Source organism: Lycorma delicatula, chromosome 10 (assembly GCF_047948215.1).
Source record: "Lycorma delicatula isolate Av1 chromosome 10, ASM4794821v1, whole genome shotgun sequence".
Taxonomy (NCBI): Eukaryota; Metazoa; Arthropoda; class Insecta; order Hemiptera; family Fulgoridae; genus Lycorma; species Lycorma delicatula.
In genome coordinates, this window is record NC_134464.1 from 23,533,458 (window position 1) to 23,557,944 (window position 24,487).

At 28.6% G+C, this 24,487-nt stretch overlaps 1 long non-coding RNA gene across 1 annotated transcript in view; it reads left to right on the forward strand.

Annotated features, from left to right (window-relative positions):
- Nucleotides 1-1,392: 1,392 nt before the first annotated feature.
- LOC142331719 (uncharacterized) overlaps nucleotides 1,393-24,487 on the forward strand; it is a 70,250-nt gene continuing 47,155 nt past the window's right edge. The window contains exon 1 of the long non-coding RNA XR_012758067.1: nucleotides 1,393-2,104. This is a non-coding gene — a long non-coding RNA (uncharacterized LOC142331719). The remainder of the gene's footprint in view (nucleotides 2,105-24,487) is intronic.

The window sequence follows — 24,487 nt, forward strand, 5'->3', positions numbered from 1 at the left end:
TTGTGTAATCTCTGTGAAAACCTATAAATTGGTTTTTAAGTTTTTATGTTTGACGTCCAATAACTTTTTTAAATGAGTAATAAACACATAAAACTTCTAAATTTGCAGAAAATGTAATTCTGAACAAAATTGTGCAATAAAAAGTGATTAAAACAAAGAAAAAGTTAGAAAAATCCGAATCTTATTTAGAAACAGTACATTTATAAAAACAAAATTTACTATTAAAAAATTAAAAAAAAAAAAAAACTGGAAATTACACAATTGTAAAACAAATATTACTTGGATTTATATTCACAGAAATATAAAAATTATTTGAAAAATTACTTTTTCATAGTTGGCAATAAATTAACAGCTGATGAACAATAAACAATAAAGTATTAGTGTTTAAATCATTCTGTGAAGTACATTAAAAGTACTTTAGTACTGTGAACTGTGCTATAGTTAACGAAAGTTTCCAGTGAATTTTAGTTTGAAAGTGATTGGTTTGCCATTGAAGTAATGCCGTACTTATTTACAACAGAGGAATACACTGATATGATATTCATTTTATGTGTGTATAATGATAATCTACAGCTGCTACAGTAGAATATAAAACAGGTTTTCCGAATCGCAGGCATCCACATCCCAAAATGATTAGCGCGATTTTATAGTAAAATAGTAGATGGAAAAAATAGAATCGCGTGATGATTCCCGTAAAAGAGTTTAATATTTAATGTTAGTGAATTTAATCGATATCATACTGTACCTAACCAGCGAGATTTTCTCTTATATTTTTATAGCCACATATTCCATATTAGTGTCTGACGAAATGGATAATATTTTTAGTTAATGGTCTATAATAGGCCATTAGTATGAATAATTCGTACTAAAGAAAACAATGATTAACTGCTATTGTATTACGTCCACATTTATTTCTTTTAAATAAGAAAAAAGTTTTAAATATAATATGAAATCACTGATTTAGTAAAATATTTATTAAAAGCAATTCCTGTGCATAGGTAATTTTAAAAAGCTATACTATTAAAAATTGACTGAAATAGTTGTGATAATTATAATTATTTTATGTTGAAATTTAATTAATAAACAACACGTCATTTTCGAGTTTGTATAAATGAAACTATGCATCTTCATTTATAAGCAAGCACGCACGCACGCACTCACAGACGCAAGCATTCATTAATGAATAAGCCCTGATGTTTTATTAAAAACAAAAATAGAAACAAAACAGCCACTCGTAGTACGTGATGTAACGTATTATTTATTAAAATCCCTTTTGGTACTTTTTCTACCAACAGCAGCGCTAGTTGTTAATTTTAAAACAGACTGCGATTCATAGCAACGAGGTTATGAGTGTTTTGTTGCGTCTTTATGGTTGTGCGTGTAGTGCGCTTTTTCGTGATGTTGCTTGATTTTTTTTTACAGGTTATCTTATGTTGTGTTTAAATGTTGTTTTTATAAGTGAATTTGAAATATGTGTTATTTTGAGTGAATATTTTTAGTATTCATTTGTGCGTCTGGTCTAGCTGAAAAGTTAATTTTATTTTCTTCTTTTATGTAACCTAACATTTTTTTAAAAGTGTATTTATCAAAAGGACTATAACTTGCTAATTTACTAATTTTATTTAACGGGTTTATGTGTGTCTGGAAATTTTATTAGACGGGATAGTTAGTGAACGGGTGAAACCTTTTTAAAATAAAATAATATGGTATCTGCAACAAACGATTTAATGTCGCTTTATACTGACAATCCGAAAAAAGGTAGGCCATCACTTGATAGTGACCCTCTTAGACTCAAAGAAAGCCACTTTTCTGAGTACGTAAGAACAAAACGAAAGAAGGACAGTGAACCTTGTCGGTGTGTTTTTTCCTGTAAAAAAAAAATAATAACGGTGTTTGAGAAAAAAATTACGCCGGACTTTAAAATATCAGTGCACAGAATGGGACAGTGTGTTGCTTGCTTCAAAATTTTCTACACCGCCATAAACTTTTAATTTTAGGTTAATTATATGATAATGTATTTTATTATATGTAAAAATTAATATGAAATTTCTAAAGAATTCTAACGATCTCAAACGAATGGATTGCTACATACCACATTAAAAAGGTAGGTTTGAAATTTTTTTCAAAATGAATGTGTTTTGCTTGTACATTGATTGAATTTTACCACTTATTTAACTATATGAGGGGATATTAATATTTAAATAACAAAAGTAGATCAAAATAACATCAGATCATGTAACATCAGAAACAATGAGATATTGAGGTACGCCAATTTTTCACTTTTTTTTATTCATTTTCTTTAGATTTCATGAAACAATGAGTAATAACGATCATTTAAGGTGGAAAAAGTACATTTTTTAATGATACTTTTTAATATTTTTTAATGAAAAATAAAAATTACAAAGCACTTTAGATTATGTAGATTCCGTGTACTGACGAATCGTAGTTTATTTTTTATTTTTTTATGTAAGTAGGAATCGTACTTACGTCAATATAACCTAACCAGACATAATTACGCTTGCTAACTTAGTCTAATTAATAAATTAGACGATTAGTCAATACACGAAGTTAACATAATTTAAACAAACAATCTACTCTCGCCTCGCTCGCTAACAAGACTTTTTATTGTTTAATGCATTGTAAAACACTTTTAATACGTTGCTTTTTGACGAAGTTGCATAAAAAATGAATGAAAAAAATGGCGGTGAGATAACAAACTAGTACCATTTTCGATAAGTGGAAACTATTTACTAAGTACATTTGTTGTACATGTTATTGCAGGAATAACACGAATCTGCAGTTTATGTCATAAAATTCTTAATTAATATTTCTCAGATGTAAGCCTAAGATATAAAGATGAGTATTGATGGACTGTGAATAAACAAAAGTATTAACAAAATATTACGGTCCCGGAGGACAAATAAAGGTAACATCGTTTTCGTTAACAGAACTTAACGTTATTAACAAACTTACCGGCGTTTACGTATCTACATAAGATAACAAAACTTTTTTTTTTTTTGTTTAACCTCCGGGACCACCGTTAGGTATTGCTTCAGAGAATGTGTTGAATGATTTGTAGCGTGTGTGGAAATCCCATGCCTCACCAGAACCTCCGGATGAAAGGCCGAGACGCTACCACTCGCGCCACGGAGGCCGGCAGATAATCAAACTAAACCTAACGCTTGCTTATTTTGATAACCTCGTCAAATTATTTACACAATTGTATGATAGACTGCACGTGATAATACTGTAACGAGATAAAGGCTGGTTCGATAAGCGAATCGTAAATTGTAACCAGACGACTAATGCCACTTTTTAAAGACTTAGAAAACTGAGATGTGCTCTAGACATAGTGCAATGTCTGTCAAGCATATAACGGAGTTTAACCGATTTTTTTTTTAATTAGACGTAATATTTCAGTTACGATAAAATACCTTACTATGATTCTATTGTCATTTTTAATAGATTATGAACAATTTAAAAAATTCTCCCAGCAATTAATAAGATTTAATTTTTAATTAAAACAATGCTATTCCGTCGATGTATCTTTAATTATTGTTATTTAAAAAATAATTTTCTGCATCCCGTTTAACATGTACATGAATATGTGCTCATAATGTTTCTTCACCCGTTCTAAATCGTAAATTATTTTGTAGTAAATTTTATTTCGATATTGTATCTTCACATAAGATAAAATATCGAAATAATATGATACAATATAAGGTACAATATTATATGGAAATGATTAACGTTGTAGGAAATGTTTAATAAGTACTATTATTAATACATATATATATTTTATTTTCATAGACATATCGGTACTTACGTATTAACGCCACCAAAGCTACAGCTTTATTTGAAAACAAAGTAGTCAATCGGATTTCGGTGGAAAATGAACAATCTCTTTATTAATTTTAATAAATGGTTATTTATATTTATTTATTTTATAAATATAATTTAACCAAACTTAACCTACGCTCGCTAACCTTGACTAATTAACACCGTAACTTTTTGAGTATTTATTTAATAAATTCAGTAATTATTGCAATTATTTATTATTTAAATAATCAAAACACTCCTGTTAATTAGTCAAGGTTAGCGAGCGTAGGTTAAGTTTGGTTAAATTATATTTATAAAATAAATAAATATAAATAACCATTTATTAAAATTATTATAGAGACTGTTTTGAATGTTAAACTCTATATCGGCTCATTTTCCACCGAAATCCGATTGACTACTTTGTTTTTAAATAAAGCTGTAGCTGCGGTGGCGTTAATACGTAAGTGCCGACATATCAATGCTTTTTGTAATAAAATGTTTGTAACAAAATAAATAAATTATCTTTTTAAATAATGGAACCGACATCAAGACCGTGTAATGTAATGCACGTTTATAGAATTATAAGAGTCCCATTGTCCCTGCTGATGCTGTATATTATATATAATATATTGGGTCTGAAAGGTTTAAGATGAGATATCTCGATTTTGATAATTTTATTAACGGCGCTACATATCTTGTGCAAAAACTTACGTTACTTACTCTATAGAACACCGTATAACATCATCTAACGTGACGAACACATACAGAATATCGGGATTCCCAGTGTCTCTACCTACCCGCTGGATAATTAAAAGATTTTTTTTTTTTTTTTTTTTTCAGTTTTTAGACCAATTTTTTGTTTCTAAAACGTTTTTTGCAATATCACGGTACACCCGCGAACTTTTTGAAGTTTTTTGATTCCAAGATGTAATAGTTACTTATGATATTATTATAATATACTTTAAGAGCTGGTAAGAATTTGTTATTTATTCAAAATTATTTTATAAATTCTTAACGTTACTTTTACTTACTTTTAAACTGTTGTATAAATTTTATTCTGTAATAATTAAAGAATCATCTAAAAAAACACATTGTTTTTTGAATGAAATTTTTTAAATCATCTTTTCATTATAACTTCACGTTAAACAAAATAAAAAATTAATTCCCCCCCCCCCCCACTTCGAATCCTGCATTTTTGTGGCTAACGCAGTAACAGCTAAACCGAATTTTAAAGAAGCTTATTGAAGATATATAAGTCATTCATAAAAAAAAAAAATGTAATTATGGAATGTCTGAACTTTTCCGGAGTTCAAAATTTAGTTGTTAATAGTATTAATGGTAATTTTTGCATTTGATAAACTTAATTTTAGGTTAAGTTAGTTTTATTTTCGTAAAGATAAATTTCAATTATTTTCATCAATTTACACATGCTTTGCGGTTTTATTACTATTTCTAAGTGTAAAAAAGTTTTCATACGAAAATTTAAATCTTTTATTGTAGTCAACCGTTTGATTATATTAATATTCAATAAATTATAAATTCTCATATCGGCCCTACAAAACATTATTGTTGACTTATTTTAAAAAATTCCTTCTGGACGAATGTTTTTCTTTATTAAATGCAAATAAATATAAGACATGTTTTAATAAGATAGTTTGCGTAATAGTAGCGTAGGTGTTACAAGATAATGTAAATTTTTAACTTAATTATATTTATAATTTTATGTTTACCTAAATTTAATAGAAAATAATAATTAGAAATTAATTAATATATTATATCCACCTACATTACAATTGAAGTAAACCAATTTCTTTCCCCCCACCGGAGGCGGGTAGTCAAAATCCTATACGTAGATTAGTAGGATATATTATTTAAGTTCGTATAATTAACATGCTAAATTATAGTCGTGTTTTAAAAGCAGATAAATAAATTGTAATTTTACCTTCACGCAGAGTACAAATGATGTGTGTATTAAAATATTTAAAATGTGCTGTTTTGAATATGAATTAAGTGAGGGAATTTAAATTTGTTTTATAGTTTGTGCGATGGTTTCTAGACAGAATGAATGTATGATGTTCAATGATAATAAAAGCTAGAGTAGAGGAGACGTACGTTTTTCACTACTGAATTACTTCCTGTTAGTTCGTGGTAATTAACGGCCGCAGTTAGAAGAACGAGCGTAGCCGGCCTTGTCAACCGCAGAGGGCTGAATGGACATTCAAATTTTAAAGATTTGTGTACCCAAGATGAAGTGTATGCTTTTCAAGGGTGCAGACAAATTATCGTACAGCTGTAATCCCATATTACGTATAAAGGTTGTGTAATCAGCCGAGTCAGAGTTCATAAGTACCTAGGTGTATTGTTTAAGAAGTTGCTGTTTAGCAACCACATTAAGCAAGTAGCGGCGGACGCCGTCTCTGTGATGCACATACTTAGGAGGATTGCTCGGAGGGATTACGGGCAGTCGGGCCGTCATTTATACGTGGTGTATCGGGGTGTCTTAAAAAGTATGACCGCGGCGAAGAAGATAAATATGAAGAGGAACAAAATGTTAACAACAAGGGAAGAATAAAGACATTACGAGAAGATGATAAATATAAAGAGGAAGTAATCGTTAAGACCATGGAAAGAATAAAAAGATTAAGAGATGATGATGAATATAAAGAGAGAAAAATATCCCCACTACACAGTTATTATAACCTAAATTTAGGTTATGTAGTCTGTTATCGACCTTATTTTGAGCGTAACTCAAGAACGTCTCGACTAATCTTCAAATTTTATTCATGAATTTTATTTTCGTAATCGTCTTATCTCACAACGTAAAGAAAATTTATTTTCAATTCCCACCATGCGACCGAAAAAATACCTGCAATTGAAGTTATGCAGTCGTTATTGACCTTAAACGTATCTGATGCATAATTCAACCAATTTTAACCGTCCATCATACCATCCGACCGAATATAATAACGTACTTTTCTTCAACATGGTAAAAAAAGCAGTTTGTAGAAATTATCAAATATAACCAATCCTAATTTTTTTTAAATTGTATTTCTAATGTGAAAACGTATAATTCTATGTAATGAAAAAAGTTTACACTCTCAGTATTATTTGCGCATACTATTGTATTAAAACCTGACCGGAAAATAAACAGAAGCATTTAGTTTAAATATTACGATCAGGTAAAGGTAATCACGCATTTGCATTTTAGAGTTTGGTTTAGTGTAGATGTCTTCTTTTTAGTTTTTAATCCGGTATTTTATCGTAAAATGTAACAGGTACAACGAATAGAAGACATAACAAAATGAAACTGCTTTCTTTGCGCGTATTGATTTGACCCCGTGATTAACAGTATATACACATATGCATTTCCTCAATTAAAAGAAAAAACAGTTTATTAATTTTTTCTGAAAGTAAAAATTTCTAAAGATATTTTTCTTAAACTAAAGCGGTGGAAAATATATTAGAGCATACGCTTCTAAGTTTTTACAATATCTTACATTGTTTAAGAGGTGAAATATACATTTATATCATATATAATTATCATACATGGATGATTATTTCGCGTCTTCAAGAAATTCGAAGAACATCTCTGAAGTGTGTTACGAGTGAAATCTGTGAAACGTGAAACAGCGGGAGGAATAAAGAAATAGAATGAGACAGTAATTATAGAGGAAGAAACATTTAAACATGAATCAGATAATTCAACCACATGATTGTCGAGCAATATTTTTTATATTCTTTTTTTTTATACATTACAAAATTTTACAATATTTTTTAAAAATTAATTACAGATAATTACATAATTTACAGTTCACTATTTTATTACTTACATTTAATTTATAATCCGAGGCGCACATTACCACATCCTGAAGTTAAATAATTCTTTCTCGTTTAAATAAACCTAGAAATGTACACTGTTGATCAACGTAAGACAAACGTTGTGCCAGCTTTTTGTACCGATGCTTAACAATTAATTAAAAGAAAGCAATAGTAGCCAACAAAACGTATCTTACAATACTACTTTTACAACAGAAATTCTCTAAAAATCCAGTAAATGTTATGTTTATGTAAAATTAAGAAATTTTTCAAAAACTGTATTAAGTTAATAATTTAAAAAAAACAGATGCTCTTTCTTAATAATTAATTACTTATTATCAACTTGGAGTATTCGTGTTCATGTTTTAGATTACTTTAAAGTCCGGATCAAATTGAAGTAAGAATAAGATGCCTTTAATACCTGTCACAAAATAACATAATATTATTTTTATTATAAGTTATTTATTTCTCTAAGTTTTATCACATAATTAAATAAATTGATGTACGCGTATTTTATATCGTTATAGAAGTAAAACACTTTGTCCGTACGACGAGTAATAACTTTGTATGAGTATTCAACAAAACGAGAAGTGCTAATTGTCCGTTAAATTTGGTAAAGAATCTCAGCAATCCGTGATCCAGGATTATAACTGTCATTCGAAAACGTGTATTTCTTGCGAAATAAAACGATTATAATGAAAAGAAAATTTTGTGAATAATTCAAGAGAAAAGCAACGTTAAGTTTAAAAATCATTTCGAAATGATTCCTTGATTAATTAATATTATTTAACGTATTTTGTAACGATCTTTATACACCCTAAGGGTAATATGTATCTTCACTATTGATGTGAAAAAGATTATTATACCCTTAAAAAAAAATACATTATTCTAAACTTTACACGGAATTTATTATTATGGTTCCCGTGATTCTTGACAATATATTGAGTAAATCTCGATGGAAGTACGCCAATGAAATCAGAAATCCCTTACAGAATTCTTTAAGACTGAAGTTTCAAACACATTGTATAACACTAAATGAGAATTAACCTTAAATTAATTGTTATCGGTTGTAGATTTATGCAACTAAACTAATTTGTAAAATAATTCATAAAGATTATTCTTTTTCGAATTCTGACATCCGACAGAATCGTTGAACTTCTGCTTTTTTCAGTCGTATCGGATAGGCTTATTAGACAAAGCACGATATAACATTTTACTCACGATAGTATTTTGTTTATTACAGGATGACAATCTTTTGAATGCCTGCAATAAATGGTTCAGGATTCTACGATCAGTAGGATTATACGCGTTGATGCGTAAATTTCAAATTTTCAGACATACATTTTAATACCAGTATAACGATTTATATTATACGCGAGTTCTAATAAAAAAAATAATTATTCAAACCTCTGATGTATTCACCAATTCTCCTTAAGGTGAATTCTCTTTTTCTATAATTTTACATTCTTCTTATCTCGTTTAAATTGTGCAGGAAAATAGAATGAAAACACCAAAATCGGTATAGGAAAATACCAATAAATTACAAAATTTTGTTTTAGATAAAATTTTTACTCTTTTTTTTTTTATCCAGTAAATTTTTTTTATGACAAAAAGAGCTGATTTATTTTTGCATCAACTACCTGAAATTAAAAATGTTGATCAATTTGGTTTTAAAAAAATATAACCGGTATATTAATAGACAGTTTCCATTAATTCTATGCCCGTATTCGCGACCTGTTATGAACTAATAATACTGCTTAATCTGATGATATTATATTAAGCAGTAATTATATAGATTTACAAATCTAGATAAATGTACTGTAATCGTTTGTATTTTTATATTTTTATTTTTTGACAACTTCATTAATAAAATTAGAATGTTATAAAACAAATAGTGTTTACTTACTTTTACGAAGTTTTCTAAATTAACTATGTATAATCCGTAAGGTTTTATGTGAAACGGTGCAGTTGACCTTATCATCATTGTAAGTAACATCTTTTTAAACCATTGCGGTTTATCCACCCATGAACACTCTGCTAAACACCTTCGCAGTTCATCGTACTGAAAAATACTTTATTTTTTCAAGGGCTTCTTTCTGTTATTCAAAGGGTAATTTTAATGAATATTGTGAAATCAGGTACAGCCACATGAATTGAAATATATATATAAAACTCAATTATATGGTTAGAAAACAACTCTACTACAAAGTTTACTTTGTCAAAATATTAATACGACTTTAGATTTTCTACTGAATCTTTAAGTGTATACATGTATTTGAAGGTTTATTAAGATGGGCGACCGTAGTTAATTATTGAATTAGAATCAATTGAACTTCCAATCTAATCTTTTTTTTTTACTTTCCTTGTAATTTTTCTAATTGCATTATTTATATAGGATAGCTTTTTTAATTTCAATTTTATTCCAAAACTCTTACACCTTAATTGTAAGAAATTGGTGACACTAATCGTCTAATTGTTAACACTTTTACTGTTACAACAGATCCCATTATATCTGGTTACAAGTAATTCTTAAAAACCTAGTAACATTTCTTGTTTGTCTTCTCTTATGTTCATATTAGACTTATTCTGACATCTTTTCTCACACTATTTTCATTTTCTTTGATAGGCCAATTAAAATGAACGTACCGCTATCCGGCCTTTGTAGAGATTGGGCAGATTCTACTTCTGAAAAGCCGGATAACTGTACAAGTAGATTTTTGAAACTAAAGAATCTGAAAAACAGGAAGGCCTACAACAAAGAAGTGGGTCAAAAGAGATTCTTCTAACACTGTATTTACTATGTAGGTAATGTTATTGAAGTGTTTACCCCAAAGAAACTTTTAAATTCGTCATATTTTTATGATCAAATTAGGATTAGTTTGTCTTTACAACTAAATATTTTTTTAAGAATGTAATTTATCCTTGTTATTTAAAACCACATGCTTTTCAGAGATCAACGATAAATGTAAACGTAATGCACTCGAAAAAGAGTGTTTTCCGAATTGACAAGACGTGTGTAATGGTGGAGCTACTGCCATACAATTTTATTCGAGTATAGAAGATTTTAAGCTGCATTAAACTGACGCTGAGGTTAAATTTGCATGTGAAAAGATATTAAGAAGGATAGTAATTACTATATGGGAAATTAAAATTCCTAGTTTTTGCTGATCTTTTCTAATCTTTGCAACTTCTTATAAAGAAGAATGAAAACAAAATTAATAAAATTCAACCAAATTTTTTTTGATAACCACAATTAATAGACTTACAATTAATTAATATTACAATTTTAATACTGAAACTTACTTCGTCGATTATTTTTTGTCCATCGGAACAATAAAAATATAACACAGTACAGAAGATTAAAGCTAGACATATGCATCCAATTTTTATTAAATTATTGTCACCCTGAAAAGAAAATTTACAAATCAATTAATATGAATTTCAAAATATTAAAAATTTATAAATTTGTTTACTTTAAAAGAACACTATCAGAAAATTCAAACCCAGATAGCTCCAGCTGTCAATTATATATTTTATAACCGTTATCCAGGTTTAATCTTTTTCATATTGTTCTTAGATAAATAATTGTGCGAATGCAAAGAAAAATTTTTTTTTTCTACATACACAAGCATTACTTCTACCCTCTTGGACCGATATCTATGATTAAGTATGGAGAAGAATATTTTTACTTTGATGCGTTTATTTACCTTTCAGTTATCTAGACATTTATTGATCAATAATTTCCTTTCCGCCAAAAACGTTATGAAAGTTTTTTTTGTCCCTATTAAATACCGTTTGAATTTTTAAAACGCGTTCGTGTGTTATTCTGATAATAACCCGTTTTCTCATAAACTTTCAAGGAAATTCTGCCAAAACTTTTAAGGAAATAAATGTCGTATATTCGTAAGTTCTTCATTCTCTTATCTCTCACGAGGTACGTGACTGTCACGGATTTAAGGAGTCACGGATACATCATTGTTCTGAATTTCTCCTTATTATTTGCTTTAAGTGTATTATGAAAACGAATAGTTCTCGCCTTGCCATATCAACTAAATTATACGTTTGGTTTTTTGTAGGTGTATCCATATTTTTAATAGAAATAGTACTTATTTAAAATACTCCTTCTCACAAATACAAATTATTATTGTTAGTCCATTTTCATCAGCTGACTGGTTTATTAGTATAGTGTAATTTTTGTATTACAGAACTAACACTTGTTAAGTTTCTTGGTTATATACTAATGTGATGTGGAGAACTTATGTTGTTGTTGTTAAAGGAAGGCTACTTTAAAATTTTAACAGTGGTATGTTATATAAAAACAAGAACTGTCTTCATTTATTCATGTTGTATGAAATGTATGATTTTGTATTTATTTTACTGAACACTAATAACGGATATAGTAAATTTCAATAACCTTAGCAAGCGAAGACTAAAAATAAGTAATTAAACAGTTTGTTTACAATCTTTTCAAAAATTAGTTTCTAATATACTATCGCATGTTACAAAAATATATGAAGAAATATATACATTTATTTAGAATTTACTTTTTTTTTCAATTACAATTTAAAAAAAATATATATAATCTCACGAAGTTAAACTTAATTAGCGTTGCAAATGTTTAAAAATAAAAAAGATTGTTTCTACATAAATGTGAGATTATATTCTTAAATTTATTTTAAATAGTTTTAAATTACTGAATATTTGTAAATTTAGTGAATGCATAAATATCCATTAAGAATTTCTTTAATGATAATTTTTAATACCAAAATTGACAGGCATGTTAAATTTCATTTTCTGAAAGGGTTCGTTCGAACTTACTTAATATTTTATGTTTGTCTCGTTTTTTGTGATTGTTATTTAATTCCATTCCACTTACATTTTTATAAGTATTTTTTATTCATTTATTATTTTCAATTTAACGTACGTAACTTTGTTGATAGTGATCATGGGAACTTTGATTTTTTCCGGAAAAAGATTTATTCTATTGTCACGCGTAAAACATTAACATACTCGTATATCTTGAATGAATATACAAGTACCATAATAATAATAACGTTGAGTAGTAAGCGTACGAGGAGTGCTTATGTGGTGAAAACCGGGTGGTGGATGAGCAGATGTGAGCTTGTTCTGCCGAAGTCTTGCGTCGTTCAACGACCGTCAGTCACTTAGAACCTTGGCAGGATTTGTGCCATGAGTAAGAGTATCGGAATCATTTCTGCTACGTGCGAATCCAAGGATTCAATGTACTGGGTAATACTGCACCTTACTCCCCTGTCCGAGTTAAATGTGTGGAAGGCGGCCGACTAGGAAACCCAGTCAGGATCACTGATCCGGGCATGGCCAACTGCTTCTACGCCCGCACCTTGCGACATCTCGACTTACGTATCTTCTTTTACGGAAATGTTACTGCCACAAATTCCGTGGCAGTTGGTCCATATAATAACCCTCGTTTGGATAGCCTCTGTCTTCGCAAGCGATGCGAAGGAAGGGCGTAGGGTTCACGAATGTAGAAAAGACGGATTGAAAAAAGTTTCGACCGAATGACCGCGCAGCGATACCAAAATTGGGTTTTCAATGTCCTAAAATGACAGGTCTATTTCTTGATGATCTGTCTGAGAAGATAGTGTTCTGGCTAGTTCGCTAGCTATTGTACACGCGAGAGAGAGAATTCTTCTTTTTTCTTTCTTGTTTGGGAAAGGGACAAAAATTAAAGGACAGCAGTGAATACCCGTAACACGAGGAAAAAATTATTATAATGAGGTTAATATGAAGGGATAAAATTTATAATAATTTCTGGAATCGCATATTTAAATGTATCGTCCACGTAATGATAAGTATTGTGAATTAAAATTTTGCTTTTTCAACGAAAGCTTTCCCTCTTGCCGGTACATGAAGCCCATTTAAATTATACAACAGTACACTTTAAAAATTATGTTATATAATATCATAGATATTTTTAAATTTATTACCTCAACGCTTAAATATAAGAAGATACACAATTGAAAGAACAAGCCCTGGTTCGCATTTGTTATGCTCATCTGGATATATTTATTTACATTTATCATATTCCTTGAATAAAACAAAAAAAAATTATTATATAAATTACAAAAAAACTCAAGAATAATAATTTTAATAATTCTAATAAATAAACACACGTAAGACGTTAACTGAAGTCCCCATTACAGAACTTCAAAGATAATAAATATTGTATTTTTTGATATGTGATATCATTAAAGGTAATAAAGCATACTGATATGTTAAACAATTAAATTTTCATATAATGACTTCCATTATATTATGAATTTAATTATTCATTTCGCATTGCCAGAAGAATTAGTTAACATCTTTACTTATATGATTATTCGGTCCTATTAATTAAATTTTACAATAAAAATTTCACTTACCTGCATATTTGGTCGTGTTGAACTATTAAGTATTTAATATATAATTTTAACTTTCTTGAATCAGTCTTACTTTTAACAAAATTTAATTTAATATAAGGCGATCTTTCACCATTATCCGAGCCAATATTTTCATCACTATTAAATCGGACATTATTAATATGGTTATATATGCAATATTTATTAATTTCTTTTAATGAAACGTGATATAATTTTAAATCTACAATAACCGATCGCGTCGTTGCATTAAATCCACCGATTAAATTAAAACCATAAGCAAATGTTGATATAAAATGTAATGAGGTAAAACAATGGATCGTAAGAAATACATATATGGAATGACTGAAGTTTTCCGGAATCCAAAACTCCATGGGTAACGGTACTTCTTGATAGTTTATGTAATCTCCATCCCTTTTTGAGAAACATAAATAAATAATTACAAAGAACGGTAGAATTATTGACAAGATTATCATCGATAACACCGTGAAAAATATAATTTGCAAATAAAAATTTTGTAAGTTTTTGTTATGTCTTATTATATTAATTTTTTCATTTGACAAATTTATTTTTAATCTATTATCAATAATTTCTGTTTTATAAAAATCTTTATCGACTATTTTCATGATCGACCACAGGTTTTGAGGTTTTAATACCATTTCTAAATGTAACAAAAGAGTTGATACGACAAAATCTAAATCTTTAATCGCAGTAAATCGTTTGATTAGATTATCATTCCACGATTTATAAATTTTCATTACCGTTCCGCAAATCATTATTGTTGAGGTTAATTTGAAAATGATTGTTCTGGAACAAGTTTTTTCTTCTTTAAATCCAAATAAATATAAGACACGCTTTAATAAATTAATTTTCGCCATAGTAATTTTGTTTGCTTTCTGTTTACCTGAAATATAAAAGAAAAAATAATTAAAAATTAAATTATTGTTTGTTCCGCTTACTTTACATTTGAAGTTATACGATTGACCAGGCTGTCAAAAAAATGTTTCTTTTATTTAGGATGCACCTTTAACAAGACAAGTCCTAGCGATAACATGACAATTCATTAAAAGCGGTGTGAGAAAAGCGTGGTTTAGCAAGGAGACGAAAGTGTCTTCCATGTGTAATCTCTGATATATCTAAATTGAAAATATTCTACGATTTCATTCACGTATTTACCGGAGTACGTGTTGTTTGACTTTTTTCCTTTGCTTTTCAAAAGAGCACTTTACTATTTTATAATAAGTTTACTTATAATTCACTTATATTATAATTCACGGATAATTCACTTTTATCCGCTTCATAGTAACTCATTGTACTAATTATTGTTATTATTAACAATTTTTATTCAGAAATAGTGCCATTTCTTTATTGTAACTAATAAACGTCTACTTATAATGCAGCAACTACATCTATTTTGTTATCTGATCAACTGTGTGGTTTGTTATAATGGTTTATTCAGGGTTGACACATCTTCTACTAATCCATCATGGTAGATGCTGGGGCAGTTTCTTTTTATTTCTGTGATTTACATAATGTATTATTAGTAGCTTTATACGTGAAACCCTCAATTGTATTTTTGTGAGTACTTATCATACGATTTTTGGGACTCATCTTTGTTTCATAAGATACATAGTACTGGAAGCGGGAATAATGGGTTTGTTCATACATTTCAACGGTGTTTATATCGTTCTATAGGGAACTGCCTCGACGTTTAAGCTTACGTTTAAACTACATTAACATAATGTCTAAACTATTTAACTACAATTTAATCACATACGCTCTTTAATGCGTGAACCTTATTACCAAACGTAAATATATAGAATTGACATTTTTTATTTTTAACATGAAACAGAACCATTTTATAAGGGATTTTTGTAAAACACAAGTTCAGGTGATACAGCAGTGTGAAGAAATAGCCTACACTTACTTTGCCTAGAACGTCATTAATTAAGTGAAATTTCACAATTTTAAACAAAGACCTTTAATTCCTGTTGCAATACAGGAATATTTTTGTATTTAAGTTGTTATAACAAGTATTCCGTAAATATCTTTATGCGTTTTAGAAATAAATTACCAAGTAATCCCAGAAAAAAAAGTCATAAATATGTTAGTTTAAAGAATTAAGTTTTTTTAGAGTTTAAATCTTTGTAAAATTGTTAGTGGGAGGCCATGGAATATCATTTAAGAAATGAGTACATTTTATTTTATGTTTGTCGGGTAATTTATTATCTATCTTTTCTTTCTTTCTTTTCCCTGTTTAGCCTCCGGTAATTACCTTTCAGATAATACTTCAGAGGATGATATGTATGAGTGTAAATGAAGTGTAGTCTTGTACAGTCTCAGTTCCACCATTCCTGAGATGTGTGGTTAATTGAAACCCAACCACCAAAGAACACCGGTATCCACGATCTAGTATTCAAATCCGTGTAAAAATAACTGACTTTACTACGACTTGAACGCTGTTTTACTAGACGTGTTCATCACTAGACCAAGCCAAGACCAAGCCAGTGGGTCGGATAAGTTATTATCGACAGATTTTTTGTCGTGCTACTTTTTTTTTTTATCCCATCTATTTTGATAGTATTTGATTAACTTAATTATTTCAGATTAATAGATTATCATATATTTCTCCTTTATTATATTACTAATATTATTTTATAAAAAAATAAGTTTATAACATGCATTTCTTATTTCTTATTCACATTAATATTAATTTTAAATACATTGTTATAGCCTCCCGTTTAATTGAGTATTAAAGAGGTATTATTATACAAAATTAGATATTATTATGATACTTATAGGAAACAGCATTACTGTATATCGAATTACTTTTTTTTAATGAATAATAAAAAAGAAATGTTAAAATCATAAAAAGTCCAAATAAGAGAATAATAATTCTGATTATGCCCAAACATTCAAGAAAATTTGTAATGTCGTAGTATGTTATTTGTGTATTGTCGTTTACATTTTGATACAATTTCTATGTTATCTTATAAATAATTTGTGATAAATTGTAACTAGAATAAAAATAATAATTTCGTTCTTCCGCAGATTATAATTTCTTTTAAAGGCTAATCTAAAACTGTACTTGTAATGTGAATGCTTTTAATTTAATAATGTTTTAATTCTTAGGTGTCAATGAACAACAAAGTTTTCATGTTTTGCGGGTTGAAAGCTTTCAAGATTTCGAAAAGAAACGTTACACGTTTATAAAATGACTATAAAATATTTATATTAAAATATTAATTAAAATGAGATATGAAATTTACCTCTAAAAATTCTCCTTTTTCTGATTTTTGAAAATTTATCCGAAGTAATCGTTTAATATTTTCTGTTAATCGCATAAAAATTTTGTATGTATCGGCTATGGTAATCGCAGTTTTAGATTTCTATTTGGCTCAATACGTTTAGACATCTGTAATGCCGGCCTGGAATAAAATTGTTAATGGAAGATAATATTATCATATCGAGAAAACATGGAATTTCATACCTTGAAAGAAGAATGGAAACTAAAATTATTATTTCTAATGTTTCCAAAGCGATATAGCCATGAAAGAAATTGTACTTAGTCCGAAAAAGTGTATATTAAATACATGTAATACATATTTCCTTTTATGTACCTTTAAAAGAGAACAAACGGATACTTAGTTAAATTCTTTACTCTCTTGAACGTACGACGGTTAAAAGACAACTTTACATCGTTTTATCAGACACAAGTATATATATACATATGTACATATTTATTACATATTTATTTATTTGTATACAACAAATCTTTAAAAAATTTATTTTCTAAATATAAGTTGTATTGTTGGATTTAAAAAGAGATAGTCAATAAATAAAATTTGTTTGTATCCAGAAATAAAATTTATTTGTATCCACGAATAAACATGTTTACAAAAAGCCAAAGGAGGAAAACAGAACGCGTGACGATACAAAAAAAAACCAGTTTAATATTTAATGCTAGTGAGTCAATCGATATCATACTGAAAATAAGCAGCGAGTTTTTTCCTTCTATCAAGCCTTCATAACCTTCCTGTAAAGCATTCGTTTGACATTCCGTTTTCTTTCTTTATCCGATTACCTTTGATCCTTTGAAGTATGTTCTCTAAAAAAATTAAAGTAAAACTGGAAATATTGCTTACATAAAAAATCATGCGTTGAAATTAATTTAGGATTTTTTTTAACTAATCTTTGAGTTACAGTAAATTATAAAAATTAATTTACGTATATTAAGAGTATAAAATACTTCGTAATTATTTTGTGATTTAAATTTTTTTAAATAATTTTACTAATTATAAAATCTTAAGCGGTTTAAAAATGTAGTAGCATAACTTAAATATATCTCCTACAACTTTTTTTTTTAAATACAGTTTGATTTTGAACAGTCAACTTTTGATAAGACTTAGAATTTTTTCCACATGTTATTTGTTTACGTATAGAAAAGGTTAACGGATTTTACGAGTGTACAATTTTTTTTATATCATAGGTTCCATCATGAATACTATTTATTCCGAAATTTTCATTTACCTACTAGATGGTTAATAAATGTATTACTAGTGTTAATGCAATACATTCCTGTTTACTTCCAGTATTCTTTCACTCCACCACTTTGCTGTGTTTTCCGTTCTTCTCTTCAGCACGTGCGCTCTATTTCTTTTTTCATTTACAAGTACCTCTATTCGGCGGATTGTTTCTCTATATTGTTTTCTTTCTTCACAGATTTTTTATTTCTATATTTGCTTTTATTTCTTCTTCTGCTTGTTTTATGTACGTGAGCGGAGTTTTATTATTCAATATAAAGAAATATTTCGTTAATATATCTGAATCCATTTGAATCGTATCTCCCAACAAATACATTGTTCTTTTTCGAATTTTGTTTGCTAAACGTTTTTTTCTTTAATTTTTTTAACTTCTTTATTTGACATTATTCGATAATCGTCTTGTGTTTTTCTGGAAATTTGTAAACCACCTTTTTCGGCAATTATTTACAAATCCCGAAATTCAAAAATGCCTCTTTCACTGAATTCCGCAGTAAAGCCATATCATCTGTGTAATCGATTTAATATTATTTTTCCTTTCCCCGCCCGATTCCAAAATTTAGTTTTGATAACATTTCAAAATATATTCGTTATTTTATCTAATAGTAGATTAAATAATGTAGGAGAAAAGCCATCGGCCTTTCTCAGCCGCGTTTTAATTTCGAAACGAAGATTTTGCCTAAAATTTATTTTTGTTAATGCATTTGTTACAGGTAATTTTTATTAAATCTATAGTTTTCTGATCGACTCCATGTTCTTTCAACGTATCAAAAAGTGTTTCCCTGTCTATAGAATCATAGACCTTTAGAAAACCAACAAATAATGTTATAAACATCGGTTTTGATCTTAAAATATGGTTTTTAAAATTTAATTTCAAACAAAATCTCTTCCGAGCATAACCTACCCCTTCTTAAGCCTCCTTGAAACTGAAATCCCTTTAGATCCATTTGAATTTGTATTCTGTTTAATAGTAATTTAAAGAAAATTTTATCAAATATACTTGTAAGAGGGAGAGTCCTCTGTAATTAGTCGTATCTTCTTATCTTTCTTTTTGTTCAGAGAATGGATGATTGCAGTTCTTCAATTTTCAGAAATTTTTTTCATCCTGCCTAATTTTTTCAAAACCTTCTACTGTTTCCGAAAAAACACTTCATCGCCTAATTTTCACAATTTCTATATTTAATTTAAGTCTTCTTTTAATTGTTTTATGTATGTGGGTGGAGTTGTTATATTTCCAAAATTTGTCAAAAAATATTTTTTTCAATTTATCTAAATCTATTTGAGTCATATGTTCCACAAAATACAGTCTTCCATTTCATCAAAAATTTTATTTTTGCGAATGTATTTTGTCAGACTAAATTTTATTAAATCTATAGTTTTCTGATCGATACCATATTCTTTCATCTTATCAAAAAGTGTTTCCCGGTCACAAAATACACTCTTCAATTTCGGATTGTGGTTTTGTTAACTTCTTTATTTGAATTTATTCTATATCCGTCTTTTGTTTTTCGAAATTTTTAAACTAGCTTTTTCGTCAATTATATTCAAATCCGCAACTTGAAAAGTTCCTCTTTTCCAGAATTCCTCAGTAAATCCATATCATCTGCGAAAGCTAGATAATATACACTCCTGCCCCGATTCCAAAAGCAGTTTTCTTCAAAGCAGATTTCAAAGCGTTTTCATTATTTTTTGTAATTCTAGTTTAAGTAGTATAGAGGAAAGCTATCACTCTGTCTCACACATGTTTTAATTTCGAAAGGATCACTGACTACACAGAAACGTTTTATTTTTTAACACCTCTGGATCCGATTGCCCTGTTTTTTTCGGGATAAATTATAACGCGAGAAGTAATTTTCATGATATAAATTTTCATGTAGTTATTTTTTTATTATTGTTATTTGATTTTATCTTGAATATATATTTAAACGTTTTTTAGGTTTCTATAATTATCCTTTTAAAAAATGATATTTTCATATATTCATTTCTTTCGGAACAAAACACGTTACCGCATTCATCGGTATTAAAGACTTTCATGTTAGTGATTCAGCAGTGTGACAGTGGTATAGAAATATTAATAAAAATTGACAATACTTCAATAACGATGAATCAACAGACATCCGATATTAATCGCGATGGATTCCATTTATTGCTTCAATGAAGGTTACAGGCGGCTTAGACTTGATCACTAACGATATCAACAGTTATATTCCCTGATATTTCAGTCTCGTACTAATAATCCTATAATCTTTTATCAGGGTATGCAAACATATTTGCTAGGTTTTGCCCGCATAGTTTACCCAAAAAGAGAAAAAAAATGGTAACTGACACGACATTATTTACAACGCTAAATTTTAAATAGATATCAGGCCATCCAGAGAAGAATACGGACGTGGCGATACGCATTTACACTTTCATTCATTCATAGTGTTCTGAAATTAGGGCAGGTCCTGTTACAGCTGCTGCTCTCCACCTTGTTCTATCCTTTACTTTTTCTTTCTTTAAAGAAATTTACACTATTTATTGAAGGTGAACAACTGAGATACACGGTTCGAGAGTTTCGAATATTTTAAAGAATGGAACGTTATATTTATGAATGAAGTGACGCTAGTCGATTGAAAGAAGCGTAAACAATAACTTAATGCACATGGTGGCAGAAATATTAACTTAAATATTATTAATTTTACGTGGAAAATTAATTCAAGCTGTATTATGCAAAAGACCTTTTGAGAATTTCTAATAGGTTACTGTATTAAAATGAACAAAGAACTAGCAATAATAAAAATTTATTATCCAAATTCGAAAAAATTACAATGGAAAGTACATAATACATTTTTACATCTTAATACATTCATTTCTTAGTGTTTTAGTAAACATTATAAATTAAGCACAAATAACAACTAAGAAATGAAAATATATATAACAATATTTGAAACAAGAACCAATATTATTGGAAAAAATGAATAATAATAATAAAAAAACAAATAATAGGCTTATATAATACCAAATTCTTTCAAGAATAAATCCAATATGCCCAAAATTATAAAAATTAAATATAATAAAAATAATTTAAATATAAAATATAATAATATAAAATTAAATATAACAATTAATAAAAAAAAATATATATATAAAACAATGTTTGAAACAAAAACCAATATTATTTTAAAATATCAATAACAATAATAAAAATTAAAATAATAGGCATATATTATATCAAATTCTTTTAAGAATGAATTGAATATGCTCAAAATTAGCAGATTTAAACTCACTTTTACACAAAACATTGTCACACGTACTAGCACAAAATTTAGCACGCTCATTATTCCGGTCACATTTTTTTTTTCTCCTCTCAACTCCCCTGGGCCAACCGACTTGTTGGTATTACGCCACCCAGGGGAGTGTCTTTTGGGCCTCCGCACCTACCGGCTATTCCAGTTACATTTGCGATGGAATAGGTGCACCATTTTCCGCCTCTGTGAGAGAAAGATTCTCATATTTAATTTTTAATTAAATCGTTGCAAAATATCTAATAAAAATCAAAATTTTATTTATTAAATTTGAAATTGGTTAAATCCAATTATATGCCCAGCAGACTTTATACTACGTCTTGAAATTTTATAGGAAGTTCCTCAGGATTAGTTATTATTACTTTAGTTACAGTGTCTATTGATTGAAACAGATGGTTGCAACAGGGAACAGGTATATGTATTAGGTGAATTTAAAATATAACAGGCGCCCGCTGTGTAACACTACAATTTAAAAATATTGTGCTACAAAGTAATACATGAAACAAAAAACTTAACCTGTACCAAAAACAAAAAAATTTAAACCAGAACACGAAAAACCGATAATGTAAACTAGACTTAGAACCAAACGAAATTTGTATTCGATTAACTCTGTTAACTAAGTAAAATAAGGAATCGCTCATTACGTATGAATTACAGTAAAAAAACGGGATGAGATACTGTCGACTAACTGACTCGTGATTTGTTTGTAGACGACTACATTATCCATTAGGGACTTAGAAAATTGAGTTGTGTTTATAGCGAGATGTAGTATTCTTCATACAATAAAATAAAAGCTTGTTTAGAAGAAGGTCGAGACGGAATTACTACGAACCTGAAATCATTTACACTCATCTAATACGACAACAATAAAAAACATTCAACTTTTATTTACGCACGTTTAATTTTTTACCGTTTTCTTATTTTATTAGTATTAATAATTCAATAAATAAAAAACAAAAATTTTAATTTTGATGTATGTTATATTAAAAAATCTTCTAGTGCTTGAATCTGTATTTTATCCGTAATCTGTTAGTGTAGTTCTAGAACTTTTAAATTGAATATTTCTTTGAAGTTCTTCACGTAATAATTTATTCTATTTGGCCAGTTTATTACGTTTTGTGTGAATTTCCAATGCTCAATGGGCAGAATATTAACATTCGATATATTTTTGCACTTAGGAAGACGAAATTTCTGCAGTACCTAACGAAAATTTCGGTGTATTAATTTTTTCCCCATATAAATAGTTTCCAGCATTTATTATTACGTCTCTTGGTCTATCTTTTTGTGATAAATTATGAGCTTTCCATCGTGTTTGTATACTTCCCTAAAAGATGATAAACGGAATTTGAGAAATGATTCTTTTTTTTATTCTAAATAAATTTTTTTATTCTAGTAAACCACATAAACTTACAAAACTGTGACAATAAATTATAGTATTAGCAAGTTTTTAATATTGCTAATATCATCAATACAGTTAAAAAATAATTATAAATAAAATTAAAAGTAAAACTTGATTTATTGACAATATCTGAGTAGGTTTCTGTCTTAAATTCATTTTCCACAAAGGTTTGGATTTATTTTTCGATGTTTTACCACTAATTTTAGACATGAAATAAGTTAATTTGTACGTGACTAAGTTATTAAATTTGCCTACAACGAATTTCACGTAAATTATTCCCTCATCTTAGCTTCCAGGAACAAAGATTGTTTTGTACATACAAGATTATTTGTTGAGGCCATCAAGTGTAAACTTCCTTACCACTGTGACTTACTACATAAGCCTGTATGAAAATACCTCTCAACACAGACAATATAACATCAGAATGAGGTTATGTTGTCTTTTTTTACTTTATATTGAGTGTAACTCAACCACGACTGGACCAATCTTCATTAAACTCTCAAATACATAACTTTAAATACCGTACAAGAGCGTATCTAAATTTTAATTAAATTGATTCGGTAGTTTTGGAAATTTTCAAGCCAGAAAATTGTTATATTATATTTTTACATTTACTAGAGTCTGTGTAAAGTATTCGTGAGAAATATTAATCCGCTATTTTCGGTAGAGATTAGTTTACTTTGTCTTGTTTGAAACTAAAGTAAGATGTTTTTTATTTTTAGTTTCGTTGTTTTTCACGGATAGTAGTACGCCGATGGGAATGTCACATGTAGTATTCGCATCGATGGCATCCCTACTGAGACACAATCAAGGCAAAGAGTTACCTTTTGCCGAGGTTTTCAAGAGGAACTCTGATAATCCCATAAGGGCTAGGTACGGCGGGGATGGGGGTGGCGACCGCAACTGCCAGATGTTCGGTTTCTTCCCTAACGTGGTCAATTTCTGCGTTTTGCATTTTACGTTTATACTTTGGTAAAAATTAATTTGAATTCATAAATTCGGAAATGATCGGAATTAGTACAATATAACGTAACATAAAGTAGTTTAACTCGCATACTGGACTTCTGGTTTCGGACAAATGAAAACTAAAATTAAAGAAATTACTGTTGAGTACAATATGATAGAGGTACAACGAAAACAAAATAAAAAAAAAACCAGTTTTGTTGTGCACAATGATTTTATTCCGAGATTAACAATATATACATATACATTTCAGGTACAATATAC